The following is an 11,416-nucleotide window of genomic DNA, read 5'->3' as shown; positions in this document are numbered from 1 at the left end:
CACTCTCTGGTAACACCCCTATATGTCTAGTACCCATCTGGAAACATACATTGTTATTACAATCTTATTGACCGTAGTCCCTACATTCCCAATAATCCCTGTGACAATTTTGTTACTGCCAATTTGTATTTTTTAAGTTTAATGCATTGTAAAATAGTAAAATTCTAAAATCCATGGTTCGATTAGACCAAATACATCTTTATAGAGAGTTTTGTTTTTGTCAGTCTCTTAGTCATCCTTTTGAGAAAGGCTGCTACTGAGAAAATGGCTTGGCCTCAACAGATCCAAACGAGAAAATGTTATGTAATAATAAAACCCTGGGGTCACAGATCTATGCATGATTACTAAGCTTTGATACCTTATTTATTTTTCTACTTATCTTTCGTCTTTGTAACTTCCATTAAAAAAAATTATCACATCCATAAAATTTTCACAAATAGGTACACAGTTTTTAATATGCAGTGATACAATTTCAATTAATATGACATATTTTTTTCTTGTTGCCTAAAGCAAGAAAAAGATGAACACACTAGCAATGAAAAAATTAAAATTATAAGATAACGTTATATGCAATGTAATGTCAATACATTATAAAATCTAGAGAAAATTGATTATTTTCTAGCAAATTATAAACTAACATATTTACATAAGAGGAATTAAAAACTCAAATAGGCGAATACTAATGAAGTCATCAGAAAGAAAATTAAACCTCTAACTTTAAAAGAAAGATCTGGAACATCAGCATCTTAACAGCTGATTCCTATATACCAATTAAAGAAAAGATAATTTCCCTATAAATATTTTAGATTAAAATAACAGTTGGAATAGTGCATGAATTTAATATCCTTACAAGAAAGATAATTCAAATTTATAGTCACATAACTACAAATAGAATATGAAAAATAATATATTGGAATATTAGATCAATAATTCATAAAAACAACATAAAATGGTCAGAGAGCTTTTATTTTAGAAAATTCCTTGGAAGGAAAAAATTAAGGAAGAAAAATAAATTAATTTAACAATCAATTCTAGAAAGAAAATTGATAGAATAGCCATTTATAGTAAAATTTTAAATGAAATAGGAATAATAGGAAAATAATTAAAGAGGATAAAGTTAATTTTTGTAGTCTGGCAAAGTATATTTAAGCAGTCAAAAGGCAAATGGCAGATGTTAAAAACATTTGCAACCTATATGAAGTAAAATTACAAATAATTGTCAATTTTGCTGTAGGTCAAGAAATAAATAATAGAAATACAATCTGGAGAAAAATCTAAAAAGTATCTATATAGAAAATTCACCATGAACATTAAGAAAAGGTACTAATCTTTAGTATCAGTAAAGAAAATGCAAATTAAAATAACATACCAGATTGACAAAAGGAATGTGTCTCAATGTTAATGAGAATGTGAGCACTCTCGTATGTTGCTGAGCAGTTCTTAACTGCCATGCCATATCTGCGAAAATATAATATCTATCAAAATTTAAAAATACACACAATCTTACATTTCATTACATGAAAGTTTGAAATGTTAGCCTATAGAAATAAATCACTTTTGTGCAAATATATGCATAAAATATATATGAATGTATTATACAGAACATTTCTATTGAAAAATGAAATAAATGAAAATATTTACTTTCAAATAATTATCTTGGTATTAAAATGTTATATTTATTATATAAGATTATTTATCTTTGTCATATAATGTTTAATAATTTTTAATTTATTCAATTTACTAGCTCTCAAAGTACCATTATTTCAGTGTTTCTCAGTCTGTAGTAACACAAATTTGAGTATTGTGTTAATCATTAAATTTTCTATATGACTAATGAAATTAAAGTATTATATCTTTCTTTCATCGAGATGAAAATGGAATATATCCATCTTCTTCTAAAGATAAAATGCATTTATTCATATATAGATTAGCATTCCACCCATAACATTGGTATACAAGTTGTTCCCTGACTGAATTAGCAATTATTTTAATGTAAACATATTTCAACAACTAATTTACATTAAAGATATGTTGTTTCAGGACACTTTCATAATATATATTAATAAAATTATATTTTGGAGGCAATGTAAATATTTTCTGAGATTCAAATTTTAGCTATGTATTTTTATAAGTAGATTAGTACAAATTCACTATATAAATTAATTTAATTGTATTCTACAAATAGTTAATCTAGATTGACATATAACTAATTTCACAAAGTCAAATACATATATTTTATTCTCTTTGATGCTGTTATACCACTCTGTAAAAAAATTCTCAGTGAGTATAAGTTACTGATGTAATTATAACTTTATCCCATTTGATCACGTTAATAGAATGTCTTAAATTGTGTATATTAGAAAACTATTGATAGTCTTAATGTGCTTAAACTTCTGCTAATGTATCCATTCATCTCAGCATTTTCCAAATAAACTATGTTTCCATAAATCTCTTAAAAGTTATACAAGTAGGGGAGTTCTGTTCAAGATGGCAGAGTAGGTAAATACTCTGCTTGCCTCTTCCATTGACCGCATTAAAATTACAACTAAATTCTAGAAGAATCAACCTGGAGAACCATCTGAAGATTAGCTGAACAAAACTCCTATAGCTAAGAATATAAAGAAGAGGCCACATTGAGACTGGTAGGAGGAGTAGAAAAGTGAAGTAGGCTTCCCCACACTCACACATGGTGGTTGAGCATTGGGAGGGATATATCTGCTGCAGAGGTGCCCCCAAAAGAGTGTGGTGTCCCAGCCCCACACAGAGGATCCCCAGACCAGTGTTCCAGTGCTGGGAAAAGGAGTCCCTGCAAAATCTGGCTGTGAAAATCACCAGAGATTCTGACCATCTGACTGAAACAGAAGGCTTCTGGAAACATAGAAATTCCCTTAAAGGGCTTGTACACAGACTCACTTGCTTGCAGGCACTCACCATGAGCTCTAGTGGAGGGACAGCAGCTCAGAAGGCACCAGAGACATACAGGGAAAGACTGAGTATGGCTTCAGGGAGAGGGCTGGAGGAACAGCCACCATTATTCCTATCTTAAGCCCTACTCCTGTGCAGCCTGCATGTGAGCATCATCTTTCCTATGTTGAGCTCTCCCAGACAAGGCCAAATCTGAATTTTCATTGTCCTGGTTAATGCCACCTGCTCTACCCTAGTGACTCCCAGAGACCCACCCTGCCCAGTTGTGCACCCCACACTCTCAGCAGAAGGCTTCAGCAGCAGTCAACAGGCCTGGATCGGGCACCGACGGAGACATCTTTGTTAGCAGGCGACCAGCCCCGGACAGAGCTGTAGTATTTTTTAACCTATTTCTTGTTTTTTTGTTTTTTGTTTTTTGGTTTTTGGTTTTTTTTTAAAGGTGTAGCTCACTGCCAGTGTTAAGTTAATTTTACATAAACACACTCTTTGAGGCTGAAGCAAATCTGACTGGTTTTAAATGTGAAAATAAAATAAAAAACTGTTCTAGGAGTTATTTCTAAACAGAACTTGTCTCTAATCCTAATGTAACAGAAATGTAGACATAAATTGGATTAATCAAATGAATCTTCGGCTAACAACTGTTTAAAAAGGATCACACATAGGAATGCTACATTTTCTGGGATTTGACATTTTCAGCGATCGAGAATTACTATATTTTATAAATGGAAATACCACTACTAAACACAGAATACTATAAATAGAATTTCATTTGCTTCTAAAAACTATTGATATACTAGAACAGTACAAAAATAATAATAAAAGCAAGATATTTTATGGCAAACTCTGGGGGTAAGGTTAGGACTATAATTCGTGAGTTATCTCAGCATAAACACTGCAGTCACAAAGCCACTGGCAAGTATCTTCAGGGCAAATGGGAAATGAGTTAAACAAATCTTGGGTGTATGAGGGTCTAAGGCAAGCAGTGGAGGGCCTCCATATGACCTGAGACTTTTGTGAGTGGCCCCAGTCTCAGCACTGGTGCCAAATTTGAATCTGCACTAATCTGGAGAACACAACTTACTCCATCCTGGTGACTCCTTGGGATCCCGCCTCACCCAGCCAGGGTACTGCCTGAGGCTCTTTTAGATACTGAGCCTTATGGGCAGCTGGCAGGCAGCCTCAGGCTGTGGATTCTTTGAGCCTTTTGCTGAGCTGTTTTAGGCCCTTTGTAGGTGACAGCCAATCTTGGTTTGCAGTGTGCCTCTCCTACATGTCCCAGATCTAGCACAGGCAAATACCAACTGCAGATAACTTTGTAGCTTTTACTTTGTATCCCCTGGCTGGACACAAGCATTGGCTTACCTTGGCCTGCATGGTAGCCCCTCTCAAGCGGCCCTAGAACCAACACACCCAAAGGTAGCCTTCAGACCACATCAGAATACAACTTGATTAGCCTAACAAGTGACACACGTAAAAGGTGATCTCAAAAGGCATACAAGCCCACTGGGGCAAATCCCACTCAGTAGAGTCAGCCCCCAAACAACAGCTCATACACTATTGGCTTGGCCAATTCTTACTTAGTTACTTACAAGAAGTCTACAATAAGACTATCAGCTGATTTCTCAACAGAAACTTTGTAAGCCAGAGGGGAAGGGAAAGAAATATTCAAAGTGATGAAAAGCAAAGACCTACAACCAAGACAGCTCTACCCAGCAAGGCTATTAACTAAAATAAAAGGTGAAGATAAAAAGCTTCTCAGAAGGAAAAAGCTAAAGGAATTCATCACCACCAAGCCAGTATTACAAGAACTGTTATAGAGACTTCTTTAAGAAAAAGGAGGGGGGAAACAAAAATATGAATAATAAAATGGCAATAACTATGTACCTATGAATAATAACTTTAAATGTAAATGGAATGACAAACCCAGAGCTAACATTATACTCATGTGGATAAGCTAAAGGCATTTTCCTTAAGACCAGAAACAAGACAAGGATGTTCATTTCCACCACTTTTATTCAACATAATATTGAAAGTCCTAGCCACAGTAATCAGATAAGGAAAAAAAATAAAAGCTATGCAAATTGGAAAGGAAAAAGTAATTAAAAACTGTCATTATTTGCAGATGACATGATACTATATAGAGAGAACCCTAAAGATTCCACCTAAAAACTGTTAGAACTGATAAATAGATCGAGTCAAGTAGCAGGATGCAAAATCAATATTCAGAAATTGATTGCATTTTTATACATCAATAATAAACTATCAGAAAAAAAGAATTAAGAAAACAATCCCATTTACAATTGTATCAAAAACAAGAAAATACCTAGAAATCAAATTAACCAAGCAGATAAAAAACCTGTACTTGGAAAATTATAAGACATTGAAGAAAGAAATTGAAGAAGATAGAAGTAAATGGGGCATATGTCATGTTCATGAATAGGAAGAATTAACATGGTTAATGTGTCCATGCTACTCAAAACAATCTATAGATTTAATGCAATCTCTATCAAAATACCAATGGCATTTTTCACAGAACTAGAACAAAGAATCCTAAAATTTATATGGGACTGTAAAAGACCCCAAATAACCTTAGCAATCTTGAGAAAGAAGAACAAAGTTGGAGGTATCACACTACTTGATATCAAACTACACTACAAGGCTACAGTAACCAAAACAGCATGGTACTGTCATAAAAACAGATACATACATCAAGAGAACAGAATAGAGAGCCCAGAAGTAAATCCAGGCCTGTATGGTCAATTAATCTTTGACAAAGGAGCCGAGACTAGACAATGGGGTAATGATGGTCTATTCAATAAATGGCATTGGGAAAACTGGACAGATATGTGCAAAAAATGAAACTGGAGCAGCTTCTTCCACCATATATAAGAATACACTCCAAATGGATTAAAGAGTTAAATGCAAGACCCAAAATCATGAAAATCCTAGAAGAAAACATGCTCAGCAAACTCTCTGACATTTTTCTTAGTAATATTTTTGATATATCTTCTCAGGCAAAAGAACCAAAAGGAAAATTAAACAAATGGGACTACATCAAACTAAAGTTTTTGCACAGCACAGGAAACCATCAAAACAATGAAAAGACAACCCATCGAATGGGAGAAGATATTTGTCAATGATACATCTAATAAAGAGTTAATATCCAAAATTTATAAAAAACGTACACAACTCAACACTGAAGAAAACAAACAATCTAATTAAAAAGTGGGCAGAGGACATGAATAGGCATTTCCCCAAAGAGTACATACAGATGGCCACAGACATATGAAAAGATGCTCAACGTCATTAATCTTCAGAGAAATGCAAATTAAAACCACAATGAGCTAACACTTCACACCTGTCAGAATAGTTATAATCAAGAAATCAACAAACAACAACTGTTGGTGAGGATATGGCGAAAAGAAAACCTTTGAGCACTGTTGGTGAGATTGCAAAATGGTACGGCCACTATGAAAAATAGTTTGGAGTTTCCTCAAAAAATTAAAATAGAACTGCCTTATGACCCAGAAATCTAATTTATGGGTATTTTTCCAAAGAAAAACAAAGCACTGTTTGAAAAGATAAAGATATATGCACTCTTATGTTCACTGCAATTTTATATACAATAGCCAAGATATGGAAGAAACCTTAGAGCCCAATAGACTATTGGATAAAGAAAAGTTAGTACATATACACAATGGAATATTACTAAGACACAAAAATGAAATATTATTATTTTCAATGACAGGGGTTACCTAGAGTATATTTACTAAGTGAAATAAATCAGACAGAGAAATATAAATATCATATGGTTTCACTTATATGTGGTTCTAAAGAACAAAATAAACAAACAGTGAAAACAGATTCATAGATACAGAGAACAAACTGGTCATTGCCAGATGTAAAGGGAGTTGGGGGACTAGGTGAAAAAGGTGAAGAGATTAAGGAGTTCAAATTGATAGTTACAAAATAGTCAAAGGGATGTGAAGTAAAATAGGGAATATAGTTAATAATGTAATAACTATGTAGTGCCAGGTTGGTACTAGACTAATCAGGGGGATGACTCTGTAAATTATATAAATGTCTAACTACTATGCTGTACACCCGAAACTAACATAAAATAATATCAAATATCAACTCTAACTGAAAGATTAAATTTAAAAAAATAACACAAGCAGACAAACAAGCAAGAACCAAAGAGTCTTGTTTTATGGTATCAACGTTTTAAAGCTAGAAAAGACATTAGACAGTATCTCTTTTGAACTGATTACTTTATAAAATAAGCTATTCAACTATAACACCAAGCATAAATTTTTTTCTAAACACAGTAGACACATTAAAATCCTACTAAGGTTAATTAAGGAAAATATATGTCCTCCTCTACGATTCTTAAAGCTTCAATTAAACAAAAGCTCACTTCCAGCACTTAATAGGTCTGATGCACTTATTTTAATAGACATATGTAAGCATTTTATTTAACATACATGAAATGTATGTTGACCTGTAGGTATAACAAAACTTTGAGTGTCGTAAAGTCATCAAATTTTTCAACCAATAATTTTTAAAAATCTAAAAAACACACCTTAAATCATCCATCATTTATCTCCATTTATTCATGAGGACTTGTCTGACTTATATTAGCACAGTAAGAAAATTCTGTCTTGTACCTAATATATATTTTTTAGTATGACATAATTATAAAGTAAGGAAATGTTGCAGACAGAAATAAATTCAAATTTTGCAACAACTGGTAAGGTAGTTGAACTGAATAATTAAAACAGGCAACAACCAAAGACACTTGAAATAGCCACACTGGAATATCTACTGAGTCAGGCCCTCTGCTAGGTGCTCAAAACAAATAAAAATACAGTATTTATACAAGTGATTATAATTCAGTGAGAAATGGATATTAGCGTTTTAAATTTCTGAGGTCAATTTTATTTCTTGTAGTTTTTATTTATAAGACTTTTTATTAAAGATAACTAATATCCATAGGCTTCAATTATCTATATCCAAGGTGAAAACACGTTTGTTTTAAAGATTTACTATGAAAATTAAACAACACTTTTCTTCTGAGCTTGAGGCCCATAATTATAGCTCAAGATACAACTGTCTACAAACACATTCTTGAAGATGGTCTCAAACAAAAATGCCCCAAACTTTTGTATCTATTATAATATCTTTTATTGATAGAGTATGTTATAGTTATTAGTACTAATTATAACAAATATTATTTTGAATTATCACAAATAATAACATAGACTGTGGGATGAACGGGGATGACCAATTCATTTGGAGTAGATAACTGAGGAGAAGATACCCAAGTTTAACTATGGCAATGAATAATTGTTTATTAGACATGGAGTAGGGTCTACGGCCATGCTACCCTGAACAAGCCCAATCCTATCTGATCTCGGAAGCTAACCAGGGTAGGGCCTAGTTAGTACTTGGATGGGAGACCATCTAGGAAGACCAGGTGCTGTAGGTGTAAAAAATAAAAACATAAGGGATTGTAAACTGACAAGGTCCTTGCAATCTGTGAGGCCAACCATGATTTGCCTCGCCTAAAAAAATAAAATAAATAAACAGAGTAGGAACTGTGAGTCTGGTTGGACTCGATTATACTTTATGTTCTCTGTGTCTTATTCTTTTTTGTGTTTATAGATCTTATTAAAATACTCAATAAATTTTTTTAATGTTGTTTATTGGTGAGCATGTGTACGTGTGTGTGTGTGTGTGTGTGTGTATGTGTGTGAGACAGAGAGAGAGAGAGAGAACAGTTTAGCACTATTCCTTGATGACTAGTAAACAAATGAACACTAGTTTTTCTCTTTTCTTTATCTTTTTTCACTTCTTTGTATTCTTTACTTAATTCTTTCCATGTCTTGATATTTAATATTCATCCTTTTCTCAATAGTTTCCCCATCCTACTCTAAGGCTCTCTTGCAATCTCTTAGTGGATACTCTAGGAGTAACATGCAGTGTATAAATTACGATATATTATTGAAACTCCTGGAGGATCTTAGTGCTAAATTCCCAAGGATCTGTTTTGAATAAAGCATAACATTTAAAGATAAATTAACTGATTAATTTCAAAATTATTTATTCATTTCCATCCTTGATTGAAATAATAGCCAAACAATTTATAGCATATTATTCAAACACGTACTTGATATGCCCCTCAACACATAGAGATTTGCTTTCAAACCAATATTCTGTGGCAACCCACAGCTACTATTTACTGGATTAAAATGGTATAGTCCATAAGATAGCAAGTACTCGATCCTCTGAACTGCATTGTATGAAAATAGAAAATTAATAAACACATGAGTATAACTACATGGGGTTAATATTGACAATATTTCTAACTATTCTCTCCAAATAAAAAATATGCATATTATTGAAATTCAAATTGATTTGTCTCATCAAAATATAAAGCTTTCACTTCTTTCTTGATGAGAAAGAAATTTAAGTTCTCAAATGTGAAGAAAACGCAGAGCTTGGATCAGCAAGAAGAAAAGCTTTATTTTGATGAAGATAAATTGAATATTGCTTGAGCACTCAGAACTCAAACTCAACTTGTCTACTTTGAGTGTCAATTTGAGCTCAGAGGATTCAAAACACTATAGCTGATGATAGCTGATATATCCTCCACTGTAAAATAAGAACACATTATTCACAATTTTATATATCTATATCTTCTATGAAAGTGAAAGGGACAGGTTGAGCATACATAATTTTTACAAAGATTTTTGTTTTATACTGGCTTTTTTCCCATTATGTGCATCAGATGGCCTATGCTGGATTGGGCAGATTATTCAGGCCTCCTTGTGACTAAATCTTAGGAAGAGTCCTCCACATTCTGAGGCAGGCTATGAACAGTCTTAGGAAGCCTCTTGTATGTCTTCCCCATTAAGATATACAAAAAGATTTATGTCAGTCTTCTCAGTTTGTTTTCTACAATGAAATCTATTGTGGCTTTTATTGTGTCACTTTAGCTAAGCTGGGGCTATGTTTCACAGATTTCCTTCACTGCATGGTGTCAAGTTAGGTTGGCCATCAGAGAAATTTGTGTGAGAGGAGATGCAGCCCCATTTTTTATACTCTGAAGTTTGGTGTAGGGACATGTACTGTTGTTGTTTCACATATCACTCATCTATTCATTCAGCAAGTTGTTTGGGGGCAGAAGTCAGACCTGCAGCCTGTCCTACTCTCACTGGATCTTCTCCTTCAATTTCTCTGAATTCCGGACCAGAGAGTACGTGTGTGGTTCGACAGTGAAAGGTGCCAGGCTATCTTGCAGGTAGGTCCCCCTTATCATCAAGTTTGGAAGTGGCAAGAGACAGATAGAGCTTCCAGTTAGTCCTCACTCTGCATTTTTCTTTCCTTTCCAACTTCTAGACCTGAATTCAGGCCTAAAACCAGAGGCAGAGGCCGCAGCCACCAAACTGCTGAACTCGCTCCCACAAATGCATAAGCTCTAATACGTAAGAACACTTCTTTTTCTATATCACTAAGAGTGTTTCTTCTTATCAAACCTTAACTAATACAAAAGCTTTTATATCAGTCTGTTTAGCTACTAATACAAAAGCTTTTATATCAGTCTGTTTTTCTCTTATCCATATTAAAAATAGAAAATTGGAATATTTCACAATTCAATATTATATGTGCAGCTAGATAAATAAAATAAAAGACAAGACAGGTACTGATAGAATCTCATCCTTTTTTTTCCCTGTGCTAACAAATATTGCTTCAAAGCTATGTGAGGAGTATTATCCTCTTTCGGAGAAGCAATCAAGATGCACACCAGGAGCACAACTTCTGGATGAGTTTAGGAAGAAACAGGACACTGGCAGAACATTTGCTTTGTTTTCATGGAAGGTAAAACTCATCAGACCGCAATACTCTATATTATTAAGGAAATCATTGTTACTTTCTTATGGGAGTAAATTTAGTCATTCAAGGTCTCAGAGGGTTTTGCTGCAGCAAAAGGGAAAGAATGTTAGGTTGACATTTTATCAGTATTTTTCATTGTGGTTTACCCAGGCTGAGTCAAGAAACTGCTATTCTATAGATGACTCTCTCTCCACCCTTGGTCTACAGATGGGTGACCAAATAATTCAAGGATTTGTCACATAAACAGAGCAGTTTCTATCCTATGAATGCCATAGTAGGAACTAGGAAAGGCTTCCCTCAATGTTGCACAAAACTCGTCATAGTGACTTTACACTAGCACTTATGAAAGGCACAATTACAGTCTTTCTTGAAGATCATTAGCATTTTCTCTAAGAAGCTCTGCCTCAGGGTACCCGTTATCTGAAAACATTTTCTAATGTTAGTGTATCTCACTTCTTTAGACTTCCCTTATAGTTATCAAGCGTTTCTATGGTTATGTGTTCAAAATCGAGAACTAATATTTGTTGTGTCCAGAATAACCAGACCCAACTTGAGTGCTCTTAACCAGGAGACAGTTTATTAGCCGGCGGCTGTC

The 11,416-nt window shown here is 33.8% G+C and overlaps 1 pseudogene; it reads left to right on the top strand.

The window, feature by feature from the left end:
• The first annotated feature begins 8,294 nt into the window (after nt 1-8,294).
• LOC111740075 lies at nt 8,295-8,413 on the top strand (annotated as a pseudogene).
• The last annotated feature ends 3,003 nt before the right edge of the window (nt 8,414-11,416 follow it).

The sequence above is a fragment of the Pteropus vampyrus genome, unplaced genomic scaffold (genome assembly GCF_000151845.1).
Source record: "Pteropus vampyrus isolate Shadow unplaced genomic scaffold, Pvam_2.0 Scaffold57, whole genome shotgun sequence".
In the NCBI taxonomy this organism is placed as follows: Eukaryota; Metazoa; Chordata; class Mammalia; order Chiroptera; family Pteropodidae; genus Pteropus; species Pteropus vampyrus.
This window is presented reverse-complemented; position numbering and strand designations above follow the sequence as displayed.